Source organism: Lontra canadensis, unplaced genomic scaffold (assembly GCF_010015895.1).
Source record: "Lontra canadensis isolate GAN:19392208 unplaced genomic scaffold, GSC_riverotter_1.0 scaffold39, whole genome shotgun sequence".
Classification (NCBI taxonomy): Eukaryota; Metazoa; Chordata; class Mammalia; order Carnivora; family Mustelidae; genus Lontra; species Lontra canadensis.
The window spans coordinates 12,811,183-12,822,209 of NW_022631033.1; the positions used below are offsets into that span (position 1 = coordinate 12,811,183).

General features: G+C 39.9%; 1 long non-coding RNA gene across 1 annotated transcript in view; it reads left to right on the plus strand.

Moving 5' to 3' along the window:
* Positions 1-10,422, plus strand: part of LOC116874855 — a 548,472-nt gene extending 538,050 nt beyond the window's left edge. Inside the window, exon 4 of the long non-coding RNA XR_004384076.1 lies at positions 10,373-10,422. This is a non-coding gene — a long non-coding RNA (uncharacterized LOC116874855). The remainder of the gene's footprint in view (positions 1-10,372) is intronic.
* The last annotated feature ends 605 nt before the right edge of the window (positions 10,423-11,027 follow it).

Genomic DNA, 11,027 nt, shown 5'->3' on the forward strand with positions numbered 1-11,027 from the left:
CAACACCCTATTGTCCTAGTGGTGGCCACCCCCACCCCTGTGGTTTGGAGATCTGCCCCCCTCATTCCAGATTCATATCCAACTGAACAAAGAAATAGCAGATCCCCTCTGAGTCATGTTAACCCTAGGCTGCCAGTGTCCCACAGGCTGCTTCGCCGGTTCCAGTGCCTTTGGCAAGAGCTTCTTCTCTGTGTGCTCATGTCCCACGCAGTGGAGTGAGATGAGGCAGGAGGACGAGCTATACAGTTCACTGCATGGGTACTTCCTCCTCTGCTAAGCACACAGAACCTTCGCTTCACTACACTCCATTGCCACTACCTCTAGTTCAACTAGGTAGACCAGTTGCCACAGTGTTTCTCACTGGAACGTCTTGCTTGCATGTACCGATTCTGTTGTGAAAGGCTACAACAACAAAAGCAAGACTGACAAATTAAATAAAGTAGGCGTTTAGCTTCCAAACCGGAACTGACCTGTAGTCTTGACCTCATTTCTCTTGGAAATATTACAGTAGAAAAAAATATTTAGTTTTTTTGGGTTTTGAGGGGGTGGGGAGTTTGTTTTGGTTTTGGTTTTGGTTTTGGTTCAGTTTTGGTTTTTTTACTTTGTTGTATAAGACCCAGAGGCCTGAAGGGAGCCAACAAATTGGGCTGTTTCTATCATTTCAGAGAACTAAGGCTCTCTGAACAGCTCCATTACAAAAGTATCCGTAGCTTCCGCTCTGCCATGAAACGTCTGGTGAAGTGGAGGGGACAGCTGTGGGGACAGCTCGAACATATGTAACTGTGTTTTAGAAGTAACAGCTTACAGTGATCATTGGAATGGAATCGTGTTTTTACCAGCTTCAAAATCCTCCAGGGGTTTTCCTCACTCCCAGGATGACACACAAATATAATTTTCACAGTGGATCTCGAGGCTCAATGGGGGCGGGCTCCTCCCCCGTGCTCCAGCCTCACCCGGGGCCATGTCCTCCTCCCCAGTCAGTCCTGCCCATTCCGGACCCCAGAGCAGCTTCTGCTCCACGATCTTCGCACAGGCCTGTCCTCTTCCACATTACTGCCCTACTTCCCCACAGCTCTGCTTCACCTTCCTCAGAAAAACTTGAAAATGCACCCAAGATGAGAATAGACCCTCTATTATACCTTCCCATAAAACATCATTCTTTTCCTGGGAAAAAAAAAAATTTACCAAAGTGTGTCATTATCATGGATTTATCTACCGGTTTCATGTTCTTCTAGACTCCTTGGCCTACGAGAGCCTTGCCTTGTTCGCCATTTTATGTCCCTATCACCTAGAGTATCCTGGCAGACAATAGGCGAACAATGAGTATTTGGTGAATGAAATAAATATAAGTGAGAAAATATAATATCCAAAAGAGAAGTGTAGTCAGTCTTTTACTTTCTCCCTTAAATGTTTACTTATTGAAAAGAAAGAACAGGTATCGTCTTCTAACAAGAAAAATTAAAAAGTTCCAAAGGAAAAGAGGGAAAAGCACCACTTACTAAGTTCCTAAACATTGGTCTCCACAGGTGAATACACACACTCTAAAAATATGTTTAGGTTAACAAATTCATATTTTAGTAAATATAAATAAGAACATAATTCCTACCACGCTCGTCCCAATTCATTTTTTTTTCCTTTCTAAGTTTATCTTTTTCACAAAGCATTCCAGAGAAGGAAAACAATGGGACCAGTTTTAAACCACTTCTTAACTATCAAATGCAACATGAGATGTCAAAATTTGGGCTTAGAGTGTGAATCAGAAAATAATTTTCAACATACTTTAAACATGTATAAATGAATAGTAATTCTTCACACAAATTAGTTCAGCAATGCTAACAGCATTTCTGGCACAGCGGATACTAGATGGGGCTTGGGGGGAGGGGGTGGACCACCAGAAAACAAAAAACAAAACCCAAAAAAAACCTCTTCTAGCTTTTTTTTTTTCCCCCAAATATAAAAGCTTGCCCTGAGCAGAGACATTTTTCACAGTGCTGTCAGCAGCAGACCTAATTGCTTTTCATGTAAATTAAGAATATGTACCTTTGTTTAAACAGTAATCTAGGTCAAAATGAGGTGGTTTATTTGTTTTAGGCTATTTGGAGCTTTGAAATGGCACTGAAAGCATGCCACGAAAGTTCCTCCTGACTTGCATTTATTTAAGTAAGAAAATGTTTCTCTCTCTCTCTCTCTCTCTTTTTTTTTTAATATTTCTCTTTTTAACTTTTTTTTTTTTCCTCCAACTTCCACCGACCAATAACTGTGATCTGTTCTATACATCATTGAAAGATCCCCAACAGCTTTGTTATTTGTAAGACTCTGGGTTTGGTGTGGCTGCTATTTATTTTTTAATATTTTATCTTTGTGGAAGCTTGATGAATCCAAGAATGCCCGCAGAGGGGAAATATCGACTTAAGAACATTTGCGTTTTGAGTTTGCCTCGGTAGAATTATGATAGGTTTTTCCTGCCATCCTGGATACAAACACATTTGGGTTTTCTTGTCCAAAGAGATATAGAACTACCCTGATTATCAGAAAAATTTTGAACATAGATTATATCACAGGGAGGAACTTCTGACTGACCCCTTCTGGTTTATGGCACCGATGAATTTAAGTGTGTGCGACCGATCGTTGGCCCCCCTGCGTACAGAAAATTGTCTCTCAGCAGGTTTTTCTACCTGGAATCTGGCAAAAAGGCTTGTTCATTTGTTTGTGTTTGTTTTGAACATTTCATGACCGGGGAGTATTCTGTGGACAGGAGGCCACAAAGGGAGCTTATTTTTAAAGATCAAAGAAATGTTTTCTCACTTACATAATTTCCAGTAGCATAAATTAATATCTGTATCAAAAGTCATTGTCATTGTATCTCTTTGTTGTCATGCTCTTGTCATACACTAATTAAAAAATAACTTAGAAGCGTTCCAGGTCCCATGGAGGTCACAGAACTCCGAGTCTAAAATAGAGCCACTTCCGGGCACCTGGGTGGCTCAGTGGGTTAAAACCTCTGCCTTCGGCCCAGGTCACGATCTCAGGGTCCTGGGATCGAGCCCCGCATCAGGCTCTCTGCTCAGGGGGAGACTGTTTCACACCCCCTGCCCCCGTCTCCCTCTCTGCCTACTTGTGTTCTCTCTCTCTCTGTCAAATAAATTAAAAAAAAAAATCTAAAAATAAAATAAAATAAAATAGAGCCACTTCATATAGAGGGGACCAATTCCTTACTGCTATTGGACTGTCGCATCATTCCACCCACCGTAACAGAGCATTACAATGGTGCTCTCCTATTACACATGTCATTCTTTGAATGTGTGGTTAATACTGAAGGATAAACAGGGAATGTAAACTATAGCTCTGGGGAAAAAAGCAGTCATTCTAAAGATTAACTACTGGTCAGAAAGAAAATGCAGAATCAGGATTCTAAGAGAAATGTTTTTTTAAGAAGCTATGCTTTTTTTTACAAAAAAGAAATCAATAAATAAACCAGATGTTGTTGTATTTTGTATTTGTTTTGCTTACCAGACAGTGAATATTTTTTATGTCTATCCTAAATACTTCCAAGCAGCAGAAGTTTAATAATGGGGGTAGAGAGAAGGAAAGAAAAGTTAAGACACTGTTGCAGTTCAAATATGAAAGAATAGAAATCTTTTCTACCTGTTCTGGGAATGAAGTGTAACTGGATAGTGTTGTTTGTGTTACATTTATGTATGTGGTCTTTATTTATACTCTGCCTTCAAATAAGTGATGTACGGTGTACTTATTTATACTCAGCTTTCTACCAAAAAGGTTTAGGGTAGCTAAATCTTGCTGTCGCTAATTTATAAAATGGACTTCCATTTTTATTCATAAAACTATGAGATGCACGTGGAACACTGCAAAAGTCTTCTTGTTATTCTTGTATTTGTATGAAAAACGAGAGTTGTGAAAGGGAAATATAATGGAGTAGAATATGTTTAACGTCATAAGATTAGAAGAAACTAATACAAGTTTCAAAGATGAGTAATAGAAAATGGAGGTTGAGTTGGATCATCCCTAATCTCCAAGTGCTTGCTTTCTTTATTTTAGATCAATGGTCACTTTGGAGCTGGTTAGCAGTTTCCCTGCATAGTCTAAATGGTAACTTCATTTTCAACAGAAAACATATTTCATACACTCTTCTAACATAGTGAAATATCCTACAATAACATGTTGCAAAGTCTCAAATATCATGAAACCTGAAGATTTGTTTCTATCAGGAATCACTCCAGAGTTGAACTTTTATTTAAATTATTTTTTTTTTGCATACTGAGTTCAAAGTTTCCATTTCATTACTAGTGCATTTCATGGACTTGAAGGCATGGTAAGACAACCGAAATTAGCAGACTGAACTTGTTATCAAAAATATCAGCAAGAGGGGCGCCTGGGTGGCTCAGTGGGTTAAGCCTCTGCCTTTGGCTCGGGTCATGATTCCAGGGTCCTGGGATTGAGCCCCACATCGGGCTCTCTGCTCAGCAGGGAGTCTGCTTCCTCCTCTCTCTCTGCCTACTTGTGATCTCCGTCTGTCAAATAAATAAAAATCTTAAAAAAATATATATCAACAAGATAAACAACATAGCAATGAAGTTGTAACTGAGAAGGAGTCTTATTTTAATCATCAAAATCAATATCATTTTTAAAAAAATCTCACGTGCCATTTTAGTACTAGTATTTATCCTCAGGATGGGCGACAAACTTTAGTTTTTGAAACTTTAGCATTCATGAAATGATGAAATCTGGAAATCACCACACAGAATTAACGACTCTGAAAATTCTGCACATGCACCGGGGTGTGACATTATCTATTGACTGTTGTTAATCTCAATTTCACCTGAATCCTTTTCATGTTTTTCGTCCGTAAGGGTGTCTCTCATTTCCATGATTCTTTTTCTTCTGCTCTAGCTGCTGCAGTGGTTGCCAGTCCTCCAAGCTGTAGCCAGGCTAATACTCTCAAACACAAATAGGACCATGACACCTCCTGCTTACAGCTCTTGGAAAATTCCCATTGGAATCAGGATAAAAACTAAATTCTTACGGTACCCTACCTTGTGCGGTCTGGCCCCTTCGTGGCCCCCAGGCCTCCTGCGGTCCCACCTCAGTCCCCCGACATTGACCTTCTCTCAAGTCTTCATACTAACCCTTCCTTCCATCACAGGGCCTTTGTACAAGTGATTCCTTCTGTCCAGAAGACTCTCCACTCCCATTTCTGACTCTTGCTCCATTGGCTTCAGGTCACTCCTACCAGCTTCCTCATAGAACCCTCTCTGAGCTTCTTAAGTCTTTCTGCCAAGTGGTCCCACAGCACTTACCCTTCCTTGCTGTATGTCTCCAGCTGTAGTTCTGTGATGGTGGAGTTTGTATCCATCTCAGCTGCATGAGGACTGTGGCCGTGTCAGATTTCGTGCATCTTTATGTCGCTAGAACCTAAAGCAGAACTTGGCCATAGACACACCATCATGTCTACCGAGCAAATGAATAAATAAGAGGCTATCATTTCAATTACCTAGTTTTAGCTTCCCAGCATGCAAAGACCACTTGAACCAATTTTTAAAACAATTTTTAGAGGATCTGCCACCCTTGCTTTTTTTTTTCATGTGTTTCTGATATTAAAATGGTGAAAACAAAAAATGCTATTAATTTTGCTGACCAGAAACACATTTCTTCAATACTGCTTGGCCACAGCTTTATTGAGCTAATTTGTTTATCTTGCCGGTATTTTTTATAACAGGCTCACTTTGCTTTTTACAGTGGTTTTGACAGTCAACAGACCTCAGTGTGGTGTTGGCCAGCTGATTTCTCATTGTGCTAAAGATGGCTCAAATCTCCTAAGATGTCCCCTCCTCTTGCGTGTTATGTATTTCATAAACAGTCTTCCAAATGTTTATCTACAGTGATCAGTTAGAAAAAAATGAAAATAAGATGAACAGAGTTCTACATACTTTCATTCTGTTGAATTATAAATACTTCCAACTCTCCCCATCTCCAAATGTCTTTATTAAACATTGTGTAAGTATGGTTTTAAGGGTCTTCTCTGAAATACATTACTGAAGTTTTCTATCCATTGTAGTTTCATAGTAGATAATTGCCTGATATCAGCAGAATAGGGCTTTAGTCATTTCTTTGCAGGAGTGAGATGCCACGTGTAGGACAAGGCAGCCGCTGTCTTTGAATGTTGTTATTTGTCTCTGCATTGGCAGATCTCAATGCTGTTTGCACAGATCTCTTTCCTATGGTGTTCAGCTAATCAATTAATAGAGAAAAAATCTGCCTCTTATTGTTATGCTCATTGTACTTTGTTTCAAGAAAAAAATTGAAGCCTGGTGGGGAGTATAGGGTATATTAACTACATAAGAACACTGAAGATTTAAGAAATGTTTGATCACCTACAAGACGAAACCTAATGACACAAATCGTCATTATACTTTCTCTGTTTTACCTGATTTTGCACGAGCATTCTCCACACAAGTGTTCCATCCTGTATTGTGTGTTTCAGGATGCTCTACACTAATTGAGAAGGTAGTTGGTTCTGGAAGGATACCAGTAGTTTCATTTTGAATCCAATTGATCTCAAATGTTCCTTGATCAACACCTATTGAAATTTTCCCATCACCAATCAAGATTCTGTCTCTAGTCTTAAAAAAACAATCATCTCACGGAAGACAAAACTTATATTTCAATGTAGAGATATAAATAATGATTACAATTTAGAATCTAAAAGTGTCTCAAAGTATTAGCACTCGAAGTGCTTTACAAATATTAACCCTCTTTATCCTCATGACAAAGCCAAGGGAAGGTGTCCTTTTATTCCCATTTTAAAGATGATGCAATTCAAGCACAGAGAAATGGAGTGTCTTGCTTAAGGTCCTCCAGGCTCCGCTGTCACATGGCCAAGCTGAGGCACCTTCACAAGCAGTTTGGTTTCAGAACCGGCATCTTCAGCATTCTGTAGATGTGAGTTGAAGGAAGTAGCACCAAAGAGGTCACCGTTAAGTAGCTGGTGCCATGAGAGCATCAGGTGTCAGCCCCGAAGCTGATGGTCTGAGCCCAGCCGGCAGCGCCCCTGGGCCCCTTACCTGTGGCCTCCTGCCACCCTAGCGACATGGGAAGCATCTGCCCACACTTGGGTTCAAGACCCATGCAGAGCTGTAAACTTCCCAAACAGCTGCAGGAAACTAAAATACATATTTTTTTTTAAATTTTTTTAAGATTTTATTTATTTATTTGACAGAGATCACAGGTAGGCAGAGAGGCAAGCAGAGAGAGAGGAGGAAGCAGGCTCTCTGTGGAGCAGAGAGCCCTATGCAGGACTCGATCCCAGGGTCCTGGGATCATGACCTGAGCTAAAGGCAGAGGTTTTTAACCCACTGAGCCACCCAGGCGCCCCTAAAATACATATTTTGAAAGATGAAGTCCAAATCCGACTTTCGAGAATCCCTAGAAAGTTTCCTCAACATCCTGCTCCTCGGGAGCCCTTTGCAGTCCTCTGAACCACCCAGCGTCCAGTGCTCGCTCCCCCACTCACACTCTCCACACAGCACGGCGGCTCCCACATTAATTCCATCTGATGTGGAATCCTCTTTGCCTGGATAAAAGATGATTTGGGTTTTGTTTTGTTTTGTTTCTTTCAATAAAGGAATACGGATTTTTAGGCATAGATTACCACACAGCAGAACTGATTTATTTTTCTGTGCTCAAAAACCTATTTCCGATTTCAGGATGCCTCCTCACCCCGCACCCCTTGATACTTTACCAAAGTTTCCCTTCGCTTGGGCTCATCTACAGTGGTCATTTGCCCTGCCACAGCGATGCTGCTGTCAAACAGCATCTCACAAACACAGCAGTCTATAGGATACGAAGATTTCGAAATAAAGATACTGAGGACCTATAGTGACACCCACAGTGTGAGAAAAGATGAGACGAATTTACATGAGAGAGAACCCAAACGCGCATAATGCTATTTTATATGTGGATGCTTACACAGACGTATTATACACTTACACTTATGACACACATATACGAGATGAGTGTTGCTGACATGATTATGGTGAAAATGTGCTAAGATGTTATCTCATCCCCCTCTTTCTTATCCGGTGCCTAGCACAATGCCTAAAAGAAAGAAAGGACTCAGTAAGTATCAAAGAGAAAGAAAGACAGACAGAAAGAAGAAAAAAAGAGGAAGGAAGGGGGAAGGAAGGGAGGGAGGGAGGGAGGAGAAAGGAGGAAAGAAGGGAAGGGAGGAAGGCAGGAAGGAAGGGGAAAGAGAAAGAAAGAGGTGAGGGAAGAGAAGGGGAGGGGAGGAAAGAAGGAGAGAGGCAGGGAGGGGAGAGAGGAGGGAGGAAGACAAGAAAGGGCTTGGTTAACTAATTGAAATACCCAGCCCAGTCTCTAAGTCATCCAGTTCTTTACTCTTTTACAGGTTTTGTACAACTCCTTGACTTCCCTGTTGTTTTTGTTTTTGTTTTGTTGTTGTTCTTGTTTTGTTTGTTTTGTTTTGTTTTTCTGTTTTGTCAAGTAGGTCCCCAACCTTGGGTTAGCCTCACCTTTGATTTTCTCAGATGATGCCTCATGCGGTTTCTTGGGAAAATCATGAAAATCTTCCAACGAGATCCAGGATAACCCTATCCTATTTAATCACACTGGATTCCCACTCGAACTTGTTTGTTCGTTTATTTTTAATGCCTAACCATATTGCCCCAGCAGCCTCTCCAGTCCTGTTTCATATTTCACAATTTCTCAAGTCACAAATGACTTTCTCCTTTCTGCCTTAAATCAAATGGCATGACGTCCCTCCCCCTTCACAGCCAGACTTCCTGCCCACACGTGTTCCCAGCTGCTCTCCTTTGCACGCGCACACACCCACCTCACCTTTCTCTAGGTCCTGCAGCCTTTCCTTCATCATTGGTCTCCAGTTCTGTTTCATTAGCATGCCCAGATGATCCCATGCTTTAAGCAGCCCAAAGTAAAATGACCACCAAAGCACCATTTCCATCAACTGTACCATATTTTTTTTTTCCATTCCTGTCATAATCTGGCTTTCCTCCTCATATTAGCTGGCTGTTGTACCCTCTCTCTGACCAAAATACCTGTCTCCTAAGTCACACGTGTTTTTCCAAAATCAACTCCTATCATCTTCAGCCAGTTCTCATCCTTTCAAATCTCCTGTAGTACTTAAAACTGTGGACCAATAACTTCTTCTCAGGACATTTGCTCCATGCCTCCAAGGTGACTCCTTGATCCCGAGTCCCTTCCTCTTTCCAGTTCTCTTGTCCCTTTTATGGCTTATTCTTCATCCCCCCGCCCCCCCCCACACACACACACACACACACACTCCCTAACACTCTGTTAGTAGGTATTTCCCAAGTGTAGACCAACTTTTTCCCACCACTTGAAGAGTTACATCTGTTCCAAGACTCCAACCTTTATAACCTAACTTTTCAGCTAATATATTGACTGGATATTGATCTGGCCCCTCAATATATTTGAACAAACAAACAAATACCAGCTTTCTGTAAAACTAGTTCTATCTCTCCACTTCTCTTTTTCCCATGATTATATCAATTATCTCTTAGTAAACAAGGTTGAAATCCTAAAAATAATCTGTAACTTATCTTTGCCTATCTTAAACCCTCCATGTCTTTTGTTTGTTTAGTTGGTTTTATTATTATTTTTTGTTGTTTAATTTAGGGTGAGAAAAAGGGAAAGAAAGGGAACAGAGAGAATTGGACTGTTTGACACTTGGAAACTACTGCAAGGGACTGTGTAATACTAAAATGAGAAACTCAAGCAATGGATTCATTTTCTCTGTGATTGCTCTTTAAAATGACTAAATAAAGCAAAAACAAGAAACTCATGCATTTTTTTTTCCTTCAGCAGAACCAGAAACAAGTATTTGTAAATTCACACAGTAATAAACGTAATCCTGAGCTCTGGGAATACGATGTGACAAAAACTATCTCCTACTTTTGACATAACTTTCACAACCCTGTAATCAGTACTAGCAGCAGAGACAGAGATGGGAGGGGCTTTAAACAAGATAGAAAGGTGGCAGATCTCAGATAAATTCATAAACATTTCACTCTTTGTCAAGATAAATATGCCATAAATTTCATACTTTTACTACCAAAAAAAAAAGCAAAAGGATTGCATGAATACATGAAATAAACTTTAGCTTAACACACTACTAGGATAGTCACACGTTCTTTTTATGATAACTAATATTGTTTATGTTTAATTATTATAAATCAGCAGCATTTCCTTGTTATGATACATGTCTTAATATTTAAAGAGTTTCAGAACTGAAATTATTTATATAAAACTTCAGATCAAGTTTTCTTTCTGTTTATATATTTTATTTATTTTATTCTAGAATTCCTGCCCTTCTAAGACAAAGGGATTTGGAATTTCTGCACAACCAAGACAACTAAACACCTCTTTAAAGAAGAAGAGAAGGTAAGTCCCAGGCCTACCAAATGAGACAAAAAGGCTTCTTTAAATATACAACTTGTTTGTCTTGTCAAGATACACTTTGGCTATGCTGCACTGTGCCCATTTCTTAAGCTATTAACTTTTGTGAATCAGCTCGAGGGAAATGTTTCTAAGAAATGTAGTTAATCTGATTTTCATATTCTTCCTATAATATGAAAAACAATGACATTTCTACAGTCAGTCTTTTTTTTTTTTCTCATGGAAAATTAGATGAATGAGGACATTCTAAAATACAGAATCTCTACATTTTAACTAGAGGGAATTTTCTACCAAGACGGAACTGACCAGACACAATGGATTATAGAACATGTGTGTGTTTTCCCCATTTTGTAAGTGATGTGTTTGGGAGCTCTCTTGTTCTCAGGAAGTCTTAATCCTTTCTGAGCAGCACTTACATGGCAACCTTAGAGAATTAAACTTGTACCTGTTTTTTTTTTTTTTTCCTCTCTTTTTCTGTCCTTGATATAGCTCAGTGCCTCTTCTCAATGGTAGTCATGGTCTAGTAATTTAAAGCTTTTGAACCTTGCGAACGGATT